Source organism: Haliotis asinina, chromosome 14, assembly GCF_037392515.1.
Source record: "Haliotis asinina isolate JCU_RB_2024 chromosome 14, JCU_Hal_asi_v2, whole genome shotgun sequence".
Lineage (NCBI taxonomy): Eukaryota > Metazoa > Mollusca > Gastropoda > Lepetellida > Haliotidae > Haliotis > Haliotis asinina.
This window is the reverse complement of record NC_090293.1, coordinates 37,690,768-37,705,642: the sequence shown is the minus strand read 5'-3', so window position 1 is coordinate 37,705,642 and position 14,875 is coordinate 37,690,768. Positions and strand designations below refer to the sequence as shown.

The 14,875-nt window shown below is 38.0% G+C and overlaps 1 protein-coding gene across 1 annotated transcript in view; it reads right to left on the bottom strand.

Moving 5' to 3' along the window:
- LOC137261524 (CWF19-like protein 1) overlaps nt 1–14,875 on the bottom strand; it is a 261,199-nt gene that overhangs the window by 181,081 nt on the left and 65,243 nt on the right. The window lies entirely within an intron of this gene.

Genomic DNA, 14,875 nt, shown 5'->3' with positions numbered 1-14,875 from the left:
ATTACTGACAAGAAACCAGAAATGGTGTAGTCATTGAGAGTTGTACAACTGGTACAACCCTCTGAGTTGAGGGGTAGAGCTGACCTGTGTTGGGAGTTAAAGCCCTGCTGCCAAACACTTCGAATTGGTCAGCACACATCTAAACTTGAGACAATATGAATATTACAATTTGTTTAATGATAAAGAATAGTCCTACAATGACCAATGAAATACAAAATGGTGTGTGTAACCACTGAAATGACCAGCCAGAGGGAAGTACTTAATCCTGCTAATACTGCCATTTGGCACTAACCTTGAGGAGAGTACTTAATCCATTGTCAGCCTGGGAAAGCAAAACTTCAATGTTCCCTATTCCTGATAAAGCAAAATTCAAAGTAGTGCAAGCAAATTGCTAAGAAAACACTGTGTTACCACACTTCAGGGTTACACCCAATACTCGATCTCTGAGACTCTTAACTGAGATGAAGTTTCCTGAATGGGATTTGTTTCTGATAAATATAATATACGTCAGGCTCTTTCACATGTGTATCAAAGATCAAACAATTAAGGTAACCAGTGATTAAATATTTTATCTTTGAAGGCTATTAACTGAGATTTTAGACCAAAAGTCACTGTAATCTGATTGAAAAACATGATCAAATGGTATTAGGTTGACGTCGTTGGTTCCAAATGCATTCCCGTGCTTCAAACACTCAATAACACCTAGAAATTGGCCAACACATGATGTTTATCTCCAAATTAACTGTCTGTATTCTCTCTATCAAAAGGATCAGAGCATACTGGACAGCCCCGCCTCCTGTCACTGAAGAACGACCTCTTCAACATCATCGGTGTCCTGGTCTACAAATGATCAACTTTCAGTGATCTATCAATGTGACTTGTCAATAAACAGTCTGTGAGTCTAACACTTATTATTTATTTATTAAATTACTACCATGACTATTGCGTAAGATCACAATCTAGCTTTCTTTGTTTTTCTTGTGTTAAATGAGACTTCCTTTTTCAATGCTAAATTCAGTGTTCACTGCAGCTTGACCATTCCCGTGAAAGTGACACCTCAGTTGAGGAGGTTTGGTCCAGATTTCGCTTTCCCAGGCCAAACCCCTTAATCCTGGTAATCCTGCTAACTGGCATTAATCTTGCTGACACATTTACTGGATGCTGGGATGCTTGCTCTGGGCTAGATCTATTGAACCTATAGGGGAACACATGTTTACAAAAGCAATCATTCAACAGAGTAGACTTAGCTTTAGTCTTACAGAAAGGTTTGTCTGAGGGTTGTGTCCTTATTGCCTGAGGCTAGGATTTATGTACAAACATCTTTTTATTATGTAGTCATGACTTATACCTTTTTGAATAGCATGTCTGTGAAAATATTTGTTGTTGCTTAAGCTGTGACTGATCATGGTAAAACTACCAGGAATAGTCTGTGTTCATATTTTCCTAATATCTGAATCCTTATGTATCAGTTGTAGTGACAATATCAATCATGAACTTTCATATGAATTAGTATTCTGTGATATATGGACCAAAGAAATTCAACGACAACAGTTATTCCTGAAAGGGTAAATGTGTAACTTCCCGTCACAAAATATGAATGAAAAAGTAAATCTTAATTCGTTGGAGTCCTTGGAAAGTATGTGTGTATGCCATCAGTTGGCAGAAATTTTTGATGGTGTTGACAGTGATATTGAGCATTCCCTCCAGGTTCCTATTCATGTCTATAACAGTGTGGTGAATGCTTCTGACAGAAGGATAAGTGGGCTCACACACTGAAACAGCATTGGTGGGACAGTGAAAGTGAGGAGTTGAGAACTGAAAAAAACTTCTATACTGTTTCTGGAGCACAAACAATAATGACCTAAATTCATAGACCAAAAATAGGAACAGATTCAAGAGTACATGTGAAAGGAAGAAAAGGCAGTTTGAAGAAGGAGTGGTTATTGACATTTTTGAAAGTGATGGCTCTGTGAAGGACACTTGAAAGAAGATAAAACATTTTCTTAGAAAGTCAAACTGTCCACTAGATATAACACTAGACAAAAGTCTAGTTGATCACCATACTGAGGTTAGATGTGTTAGATGACAGTAAACTGACAATAGAGGACGAATTTGCAAACAGATACATGATGAAATGGAAGACTCAGAGAAAAGTGATGATTTCACTGATGGACTTAATGAGGTGATAACAGAACAAGATATAAAAAGTGTACTTCAACATTTCAAAATCCAAAATATTCCTGATGGTATCGTCGCTGAGATGCCTAAGCATTCATCTTATTTTTGCCCTATTTATTGTAAATATGTAACAAAGTATTTGACAGAGGACATTTCCCACACGCTTGGAGTGATGGAATAATATATCCTTTATGCAATTGTGGTGGTAACCATGAAAATCTGCATAACAGAGGAATATGTTTGCTGAATGTATTTGGTAAACTCTTAATTATGATACCGAATAAAAGGATTCTAACTGTTTTCATGAACAACATGCTGGCTATCGTAGAGGATATACAACCACAGACATGTTCATTTTACAGTGTACCATTCAGAATTACCCAAGAGGAAAGGAAGAATGTATGCAGTTAACATGTATGTGGACTTTTCTAAAGCCTTTGATTCGGTGCAACACTTTCTTTTAATGTATGTCCTTAAGAAGAATATATTAGCAGAAAATATCCTCAATATTCTCAAATCAATGTATTCTAAGATGAGATCATGTGTAAATACCTAAAACGGATTACATGTACATTTAAAACGTACATCCGGAACCGTAAAAGCTGTATGGTCAGTCCTACACATTTGTTCTACTCCTGAATGAATATATTGTGATGATGAAATTTTCAGGATACAACAGAACAGTTGCAACAAACCTTTACAGAATTTAATCTCAACATTATTTGCAGACAACAGTGAATGCAACAGACACAGTTTTCAGACTGCAACAACAAATCAATCTTCTCAGTGACATTTGTAATAAGTTTGGAATGAACTAGGACAAGACAAAAATCATTTAGGGCTATAAGTATTAGGAACACATTGAAAGGATTCACCATCATTTTTGTAAACAGATTCTAAACATGGGAAGTAAAACTTGTAACTATTTTACTACTACTTCTGCTTGGCGAACTACCAGCAGTACACCATATGATGAAATGCATCGCTTATTGGTTGAAATTAGTACACAGACACTTTAACCCCCTGGTTTGAAAAGTTAACGTTGTGCGACATCGCAAGTTATCGCGATTCAAGAGCTGCACGATACGATACATCGATACGATTGTCGTGTATCGATTCAACACGATACTTACATACTTAGCAGATTAGGAAAACACCGTCTCCCCTTCTATTTAGATTTTTGTGGAAAATATTGCCATGGACATGCTCCGACTGAGATAATTTTCACAAACTTATTTTGTTATCTGTGCAAAAAAGCCAGTTGTGCCAATGTTGATCCCTGCTGTTCCATTTTTTTGGGAAACACTTTACTGACACATGCTAAACATTTTTAATAAAATGTCTTTGATGATGACGTGTTTTATTTTTCTTGGTAGAAGAATACCTTACCTGAAATGATAACATAACAGCACATTATTTCCAGTACTTTTATTTTTCGGTATACAAGGACAAAATATTGTGATACGTATCGTATAGTATGTATCGCACTACCAGTATCGTGATACGTATCGTATCGTGGCATGGGCGTATCGTCACAACTCTAATGTAGAATATTTAATTTCCTATCCGTTGGTATAAATATATCTGCGACTACCTCAGGGAAATAGACACTGCTAAATGTTGCCCAAAACTTTTGTGTGCGTTAAAAAACAGTAAATGTCTCCGTTTTTTATCGTGCACCAATAAAAGCACTCTGCTACGATTTTTTAAATTTGGCATCTCTACGGAAAGTGTGAGCGAAGAAAATACAGCTTGATATCTGAACCACATAATTGTATATGAAATGGATGTATGTGCTAATGCATAACGTCATACTCACAAAATCAAAAATGACCTGCAATAAATGTCAAAAATTGATTTTCTTCTATGACGTCAAACGTCGACAGAGAGGTCATGCATGTATACAGATAAGGGGCATAACCTCGCTATGCTTTATATTAGGGCAATGTAACTCAGATTACATCGAAAGAATTTGCTGTGGATATGGACAATATATTTTCTCTATGTTTTGTTCACAGTGAACCAAACTATTCCAATACAAAGTTCCCCAATGTGAGAGGATACCTTTTGGTAGTTTCACAATTTGAAAGCAGGAAATAGCGATTTGGATGGACCTATCCAATGCATAATTTAGTTCTTAGATTCCCAAATTCTCCTGTTTGTGTAGATGCATTTTGATTAATTTTGCATTATTATTAACGGAGTAACAGCCACATTTTCAAACGTACTGATATAACTGAAAATAATGCAACATGTTAGTTGACGTCATGGCATGTTTTGCGCATTTTGTGGCGTCGGAAAAAGACGACACTGGTTTGCTGATTAGAATACATCTAACCTAATTTCCACTCAATGTGTAAAAGATCTCGGCTTCTGTGTCAGAATTTAACACTTTTTAGACAAAACACAAAATGAATGGTTTTACCACGGAAATAGTGTCCTGAATATATCAACAATTACACGGTTTTACTACGTATCTTATTGTGAGCAACACGCACACCTGTCTGGCATTAAATATTCATTTAGGAAATAGACTTTTCTTCTGATGATTATGTCATTATTTCACTTCATAAGTATGCAATGAAAGGTAGAAAGAGATCGCTTTTTCAGTACAGAACTATTAGAATATGGACGTAAGGTTTATCCAAATTAAGAAATGACCTGGTTTATATATTTTTAACAATTTTTGTATAAATATTGTTTTGAGTTAGATATTCTGCCATCAGATATGTTTTAATCGAATTTTAATTGACTTTATTATCTAAAATGATAATGAATCACAAAACTCGCACCTGGTCAATCAATATTCATAATTGTTTTCTCTATAAAAATGACACAAACCAATGCAATGAACAAGACAATTCCTTTAGATATGTGTGCCTCTACATTTCTGGAAATGTACAAATCATTTTCATTAATATTATCAGTTTTACTTATAAGTTGGAATGAAATCGCTGTTTATTAACCTGTTCATATGAAACTGCTATATTTATCCCAACGTATTGAATATTGTAAAGTTAATTAAAGCACATGTTGCAGTAATGGCTATGTGTGATCTTCCAGCACTTGTGTAGAGGCTTAAAATGTGGTATAGTACACTTACGGAGTCAATTTCCCATGTATTCAAACAATCAAAAGCTTTCAAAGAATAAAAACTCATACCTTATATCCACATATGATATGGTGTTGAACATGGATATATGTAGATACTGAAATCAGTTTCATGAAAAAATATCTAAATATATGCAAAATATACATCACAATGCTGAAAGTGCAATCGAATTGATATGGGCATTGTGTTTACTCTTATTCAATCGACCTTCACCTCAAAGAAATTGTCTAATATGTGCAACAATGTTGACGTGAGGCATCACTACCAATGACCGATTTCTTTCAAAATGGCGGCTTCGCTAACAAGGGTACACAGGATTTTATGAGGACTCTTTCCTTGATTCAGGGATCTTTAGTACATAATGTGAGATGTAAGTAATCAGAATTATTCTGACTATCTGTGTATTGTTATATGTTTTTATCGTTTACATTGTAAATGACGGAAGAAGCCATAAATGCTGATAAGTACCGTTGTCGTTCTGCGTGATTTTGCGTCAGTCATGGTGTCACTCTGCACTAAAAGTTTGACAGTTTCTTATGAATTACCAAATGATTTCATTGTATCTGTTTTCCATTTTTCTATTTCTTGCTACGATACTCTTCCCCTGAATATACTAAGCATATTGAGCCATTGTAAGCAATGATAAGACAGCTGGATGTTGGAAAATTTCTGAAAATGCTACGTAGTGTAAAATTGGAATTTTTCTTTGTTTACATTTCAGTCAACCACTGTCTTTCGAGCACAGCCTTCGTTTTCATACCAAGTATATTTTGTTTCGTTTTGTCTAGACAGTTGGTATTGGTGACAAAGACCATTTGTAATTTGATTCTAAGATGCTTTGGGAATTCAATGATACATTTGTCGCAGCTAACTATGAAGAATACATTATGTAATAGGCGTCTCAATACCGACCTTCTCGAAACGTGATTTTGTAAACACTATCCAATATGGCGGAAAGCGCACGTCGGCGTTCGTGTAAGTGTATTTTCAAAAACATCCCAACTGATTCTGGGTTCATCGGCGACGTTCAAGGTTACATCAAAACCTGATATCAATGATCATTAATATGCTATTTTTGAAATTCATTACTCCCAGTAATTATCCGATTTTCACATTTCAAAACATAATGCAAATAACGCTGTGAATCTCGAGTTTGTAAAGTTTGAAATTTGACAACATTTACGATGAAGCCTCTTTTGAAAGGCAATTTTAAGCACTTTAGCTTGGTCTGAGATAATAGTGGATGGTATCAAGAAACTGGGAATTTTCCGCAGAATTCAAAACCGTGAAGTATTTATATATGCGTGGTATATTGAGAATTTTATTGGACTTCAAAGAGAGGGATGTAGAAGAAGGACATATATGTCCCTGTGGCATCTAGGGGGTTAAGAACTGTTATAAAATGCTAACTTCCCTGGATAATGCTGGTAGGAAAATGTGGGCTGGTAATATCAGAACTTTACTATTTTCATTGGGATCTGGATACACATGGGTTGCTTAAGGTGTTGGATGTGTAAAGACCTCATTAAGCATTTTTTCTCAATGTCTCAAGGATATTAACCTACAGAACTGGAATACACATATAAAGAAAAGGCATTGATTAGAATGCTTATAACACTTCTTCAACATGAAAAATACTTTCTATGTGCTAAATTTCAGAAGATACCTGTGTTAATAATGGAATTGTGCAAACCATAATCTATGCATGGAAGATGGGAAAATATACCAAGAGAATTTTTGTGGATATTGCTCTACTAACAACATTTATGTCATTGACAAAACATCATATATATTTAGTTGCCTGCTATACAAAGTCTACAGAAAATGACACCTACAGGGATACAACTAGAACAACAATAATATAATAATTAACATGTGTAACAGTAAAATGGAGGCATGGAGACTAGCAGCAAATGCATATTACAGTTTTGTTCTCAGAAGAGAGTGGAAAAAATTAAAATGAACTCCTGCTAAGTAGATAAACATTATCATCATAAACAAGTATTGTGTATGTAGCCGTGTGTTTAATGGTTCGGCTCTGGGCTGCTGCTCAAGACGACGCAAGGCAATGGTGGTGAAGATGAAGATTTATTAAATGGAGAATGAAGCTGTTGCTGAGTCAAGTTCTGGAAAACGAAATGGTGCTTCCACCTCAGCAACAGCAAGTGAAGTCATAAAACTTCAGAACCAAGTAAATAATTTAAATATTAAATAGTTCAAATTATCACAGTACTGTCAGCTAGTGTATATATCACAGTGAATTATTCAATATCCTGTTAAAGTACCTGCATAAAAGTTGTTCAAACATTCAAAAGCACATGGTCAAAACCATGTTTATAATTTACCTTAATTAAAATGTATATTCCTAAACTTGTAGAATTATTGAATAAATATTACTTTTAATTATATTTTACTATTGTTTAAAAGACATTTTGCACCTTTTTATAGAGAATTATGAAGTAAAGAGGCAGATGGAAATAGATTAGAAAATTGGTCATACCTGGAAAACGAAATGATGCTTCCACCTCAGCAACAGCAAGTGAAGTGAGGTGGGAAACAGGTGGCCAAAGGAAGTCAGGACAGAGGGCACAATTGCCAATAAGAACATAGGTAGCACATCAAAGGAAGTCTTTGATGTGTCCTATTAATAGAAAGGGAAACTCCCAAAGAATGTGTTACCTGGCTAAAAATAGAAAGGAAGTGAAGGGAAATCCTTGTTTACAAGGCTCCAGAAACAGAAGAAAAAGGTGAAGATGTACAGAGGTGGCATTCAACAGCAAGACACAGACAACATGGAACAAATGAACATTGAACAGATAATGTCTATGAAATATGTGATTAATGATTTTTATGAATTATGCTGTGAAATATACAGCATTAGTAACATACTGCTACATTCACCCCCCTTTTGGGAAATGGCGTCCTCGCCATGAACTAATCAATCTGATTAGCATTCAAGGTGAATACAACAAACAATGCTGCAAGCTAGAAAAAATGGTAATCAGAACTGGTAATGAAGACTGGTTATTGATACAAATAATCAGACCCAGACAATATTCTGCTTGACCTCCCACTGACCATCTTTCATCCACTTGGGTTTGGTACGCCTGCACTGTGGCCGATGCATCAAAGAGATTCAGGGTCGATCAAGTCAGAGGGCGCTGGTGTGGATGGTGATGGCACCAAGGGCTGATTATGTTGATCTTGAAGCAACAGGGATGTGTCTGTTTGCTGAGTTGTCGAGATGTCAGCCTCTGAAATACTACATGCTCCCACATCCTGTTCGGATGAGGATAACTCCAGAGGGGACTGAGACAACTCCACCGAAGTGTCTGACACACTTAACCGTGGCATAGGACTGCGTGGCTTGGGAATTGGCTTTCCGTCGGTGCCAATCGGGAGAAGCATGTTGCGGTGGAGAACACGACATTCAGCAGTTCCTTCCTTACGGACTTTAAAAACTGGAATGCCTACATTTGGTTGTGCCTCCACGACATAGAAATCCTCTTCCCACCGATTGGCAAGCTTCTGTTTACCTCGAATGCCAACGTTGCGAACCAGCACCACATCACCAACCTTGACTGTTGCACCACGAGCTTTCAGATTATAAGCTTTCTGTTGCTTAGCTTGGGCCTTTTCAAGGTTTGATGAAGCCAACTCATACGCAAAATCCAATTTGCGCTTCAAATCAGCAGCAAATTGCGTAAAAGTGGATGGAGGTGTGGTAGCCGAAGATAAGCCGAATGCAACGTCGACTGGTATCCTGGGAATCCTACCAAACATGAGGTAAAAAGGAGAAAACCCGGTTGACTCATGAACTGTACTGTTGTAGGCGTGGACCAGATGAGGTAAATGATCTTTCCACTTTGCCTTTTCATGGTCATGCAAAGTACCGAGCATCCCTAGAAGCATACGGTTAAACCCTTCAACCAAGCCATTCCCCATTGGATGGTATGGGGTGGTACGTGACTTCTTAATGCCCATAATGCCGCAGAGCTGCTTTATCACGTCGCTCTCAAAATTACGCCCCTGATCGGAATGTAACCTGCCTGGTGCACCATAATGAACAATAAAGTTCTCGAATAGTGCCTTTGCAGTTGTCCTTGCTGTCTGATTCCGAGTAGGTATGGCAACGGCATATTTTGTGAAATGATCAGAGATCACAAGGAAATTTTCGTAACCACCTGTAGATGGTTCGAGTGAAAGAAAGTCCATACAGACCAGTTCCATTGGTTGTGACGTCTGAACATTCACAAGAGGTGCTCTTTCTGTCGGATTGGGAGCTTTCCTGAGAATGCAGCGCTGACAACTATGGATATGGTCCTCCACATCACCCAACATTCCAGGCCAATAGAACCTGGTACGGAGAAGTGCTAGAGTTCTATCCCTACCAAGATGTCCCATTCCATCATGAAGATGTGTGATGATGGTCTCACGCTGAGGTTTGGGAACAATCGTCTGGAAGTAGGGGTCGCCATCATTACCCTGCCGTCTCACCAGAAGGTTGTTTGACAGGTGAAGTGAATCCCACTGACGTAAAATGTTGGCTGTCTCACGGTCAAACGATTTAATTGCCTCCTTAGAAGGACGATCACCACTGCGGAGAAGTTTCATAATCGTGCAGATTGAAGGGTCCGCCTGCTGAGATGTCAGCATTTTGTGATCCGCCCCAACATCGGAAGAGTTATGATCGCTGACAGAGGTCATATGGCACAACACATCATGGGTCACTGACAAAGTCTCTATAAAAGGTGTGGTCTGTAAGTTACAGATAGCAGAAACTGACTTTATGTCCATTACCTCACGTGGCAATCTGGACAGTGCATCAGCATCCCTGTTCCTCGGACCTGGTATGTATTCTACGGAAAAGTCATAGGCACCGAGGGCAGTGAGCCAGCGATGACCACAGGCATCCAACCGTGCAGAGGTCAGGACATAAGTTAGGGGGTTATTATCCGTCCAAACAGTGAAATGGTTACCGTACAAATAGTCATGAAATTTTAGAGCAAGAAACTCTAATTTGTGAGCTGGATAATTACGCTCTGACCTGGACAATCCTCGGCTAGCATAGGCTATCACTCGTTTCTTACCCTCTTGCGTCTGATATAAAATCGCTCCGAGGCCTTCACTACTAGCATCAATATGCAGTTCGAAGGGACGAGTGAAGTCTGCGTACGCTAAAACAGGAGCGTTGCTGAGCTTGCGCACAAGTTCACTGAAGGCCGTCTGTTGTTGCACACCCCAATTCCACTGTATATTTGATTTGGTCTTACTGGACCTCTTACCACAGTGTCCAGCTAACATATCAGTGAGAGGTTTGGCAATTTTAGAATATTCAGGGACAAAACGCCTGTAATATCCAGAAAAACCCAAGAAACGGCGAACATCCTCCACATTCTCGGGAACTGGCCAATTCTGTAGTGCTGCGATTTTCTCAGGATCGGTGGTGATGCCGTCTTCAGAGATTACGTGACCTAAATATTTTACAGAAGTCTGCAAAAATTGGCACTTAGAGGGTTTTAACTTGAGGCCATTCTCACGCAATCGCTGAAAGATTGCTCGTAATCTATCTAGATGCTCGTCAAAGGTCTTGGAAAACACAATGACGTCATCAAGATAAATGAGGCACTGCAAAAGATGCATATCACCCATACACCGTTCCATAAGACGCTGGAATGTTGCAGGAGCATTCGTCAGACCAAACGGCATCGAATTGCACTCAATATCACCACAGTGTGCCCTTGGTTCTTGGTACCAATGCCATGGATTATGCTTGTCGTCTACTGGGTTCACCTGTTTCAGGTTCATCTTCTCCAGTGTGGAATCGGGCATGTCAGTGGCTTGTGAATTCTAGGATTGATCTCGATCGTACAGAAAGTGTGCGGACAACAAGGTCGATTACAGTCCCTGCTTTCTGCAATCAGATTGTCACTGGTATTTGTAGAGGTAAGCCACCACAAAAAGGGAAACACTTCTTTGCCTCTTCTTCTCCCACATTTCCTGGGTCACTTAACCTTGTTAATGGCATTGACATTGAATAATGATGGATCATCAGTGTATACTGCTTTTTGTATTGTATCGTATTGTGTAATTGTACACATGCATCACAGCATATTGATGTTGTAATGACTTTATGACTAAATGTAAATATTGCTTATGAAATTGGGCAGTTATTGGCACCATAATAGTCACTGGCTATTCCTGATCTGTATCGAAATGTTGCATCATCCAAAAAAGAGAAGCGGTTCATTCATAAAGTTTATCCTTATCTGATTCACCAACTTCTAAACATGCCACTCACCAAGTAGAGACAACAGATCTCAAAACCATTATAATGTCAGATATGCTGGTGCCAGCATGTACATTGACATGTGATGGTTACTGGTCTTGGCTATGACTTGTGTCTTTGATCACCTGATTGCTTGCTACTACTTGTCTTTTGACAACATATAAAAACGTAATATGACATGAAAAACTTCAAAGGTGAGAAAAGAGAGGTGGTTGGAGAATGTCTTGTCTTCAGGGTTGCATTGTTTATATAATGATGTATGCTACCCTGAAGACAATAAAGACAGTCAGAGATTTTCATTTATAAGTTGTCAATAGTAGACATGGTCAGACTGAAATGCGACATTATAATAATGCGAGAAAAGTATAGACACATTTTTTGCATTAATAAAATGCTCACACTAATTTCATGATTTACAGTAACCACGCATTAGCAAACTCAACAAATCATGATGTATGTGCTGCAGGTAACAAGTGTGGAGCTTATGAAACACTTGCACACATATGGTCATGAAAATAGTTTCAAATATCACTCTTGTTAGAAAAGTAAGCTAAAACACATACTGTTTCCAACCACTTTATGGCCACCCCATCAACTAATATCATCCTGAAGATGGCGATTTATAGGTATGATTAATACCAGGTTGTCCAGGATACAAACTGCCAGGCAATTAAGTCACAGCTCAACAATCCGTCGATTAGTGAGGAAATATCACCAAACAAATGACACACAGGATCTGTATCATTCAGGCAGACCACGCAAGACATCAGCTTGACAAGATGCAGCCTAACCTTTCTGATGTGAGCCACTTTTTGCATTTTGTTACTGTCCGAAGAATGTGTGTATGGCAACAGAGAAACATAGCATATTCTGAAAGGAACATCCTGGGAGAAGTTCAATTTAGCAGAGCATCCTTGCTTTGGGACTTGGTGTCGTCTGACTGTTAGCTTCAATTTGTCAAAACAAGAGTCATCAGAAGATGACATATCCCCCCGGCCCCCATATATTTGAAAAGACAAATCATCTGAAAGTTACTTAATGTCTTTTCAGAAACGAAGCACATCCCTCCATTTTGAGACTAAGTCTGAATTGTTTCCATGGAAACCAAGAAAAATAAATAAATATGCCAAAACTTTATAAATAGCAAAGGGCATGACTTTGGGGTCTGCCTCAAATATCTGCCATGTCTTGCAGAAAAATATTGAACAGATTTTGAGATCTGCTCCGGAAACGAAGCCCATCCCTCCACGGTCATCAAAATGAAGTACTGTATGCTTACTCTTGATATCTTTGTCCATTCATGTCTTCTCTCATTATCCCCCCGGCTTGTAATGCGGGGGGAATATAGTCGACACTTCGTCTGTCCGTCCGTCCATCCGCCCGCCTGTTCATCCGTCCATTATCAGTTTGTTTCCGGAAACAAAATGATTACGGATGGACGAACAGGCGGGCGGATGGACAGATGGACGGACGGACAGATGAGGCGTCAACTATATCCCCCCACATTCCACAAAAATCATGAAAAAAATATAAATGCCATATATCTGTAAACAGCAAAAGAGACCACTTCAAAATCTGTCTCATATATCTGCCAAGATCTCTTGAACGATATGAAATGGTTTTCGAGTTCTGCTCCGGAACCAATGCCCATCCCTCCACTTTGAGACCAAGTCTGAATCGTTTCCATGGAAACCAAGAAAATAAGAAATCACAAAAACCTGTAAAAAGCAAAAAGCAACACTTAAGGTTCTGACTGATATATCTACCAAGTTTTGCAGGACAATATTGAACTGTTTTTGAGTTTTGCTCCGGAAACAAAGCCGATCACTCCATTTTGAGACAAAGTCTGAAATGTTTCCATGGAAAAACAGAGAAAATAATAAATCACAAATTCCTGTAAATAGCAAAAGGCACCACTTTGGGGTCTGCCACAAATATCTACCAAGTTTTGCTGAAAGATATTAAGAAGTTTTCGAGTTGTGCTCTGGAAATGAAACACACCTCTCACTTTTGAGACAAGTCCAAATGTTTAAATGGAGACCGAGAAAATAATAAATCACAAAAACCTGTACATAGCAAAAGGCACCACTTTAGGTTCTGACTGATATATCTACCAAATTTTGCTGAAAAGTATGGAATGGTCTTTGAGTTATGCTCCGGAAAACGAACCCACTCCACCATTAGACTGAGACCAAAATGTTCCATGGAAAAACAAAAAAAAATAATATGCCAAAAATCTGTAAATAGCATAAGTCACAACCATAGGTTCAAATTACTGTATCTATCAATTTTGGTCTAAAAATATTGAACGTTTTTTGAGTTATGCTCCGAAAACAAAATGATTATGGACAAAGGAACGGATGAACGGACAGACAAGGCGTAGACTATATCCCCCACCAAGTAATTCGGAGCATAACTAAAAAACCACTCAATAAAAGGAAACACTGTTCCCATTACTGCATGTTATTCTCTGATGAGTCAAAAGAGGTCTTGTTTGCAAGGACACTGACTTTTAATTCTCATACCTATTTTCCCTCTCAGCATTTGTAACAACAAAAGTACAAACTGTATGAGTGCAGATTTCAAAAGAAAGTTGGTTTTAAGGTTGCCAAAGCAAATATACAGAACTTACGTAACAAAATGTCTCTAATTCAATGTAAAACTTATTCACAGAGCATATGAGATTCCTACTCAGGGCCATTCTCGAGAGGAGACACAGATTTCCCTCCTACAGACTTGCAGGACACAACAAGCTGATTTTCCAGGATATTCTGCCAAACACTATTATTAAAACTGGTAAACAGGAACTGGACTTTGCTGACATCAAGACATAAAATTAAATCATACATATGTATCTAGGGTGTGAAATGAAATTAGTTGTGCCTGATGTCTCAACATCTCATAAGATTCATCTGCTTGTTTGTGTCCTATGCCTTGTTCAGATGGTAACTGCTTAGAAATTGCAGTCACCACACATGATATTATTTACAAATTATTGGCCCTAATTTGTGCATGCTGGTTTCTTGATCTAATAGCTTTACGTGTTACTACTATTGCAGTAGAACACGAGGAAGAATTTTCTTTTCCACCAGTCTACAGATAAAGAGAACAATAGAGATGGGTTAGTTCTATTTCTTTTACCTGTATTTCTCTATTATATCTATTATCAGTTGTTAAGAAGTTACAGAAACTTATCACACTACATCTAATGTATATTTTGAATTAAAAAAAACACAACATATAACCTATGCTTTAGATGTCTGTGGAAATTGAAAATGTAATAAAACTGATGTTTG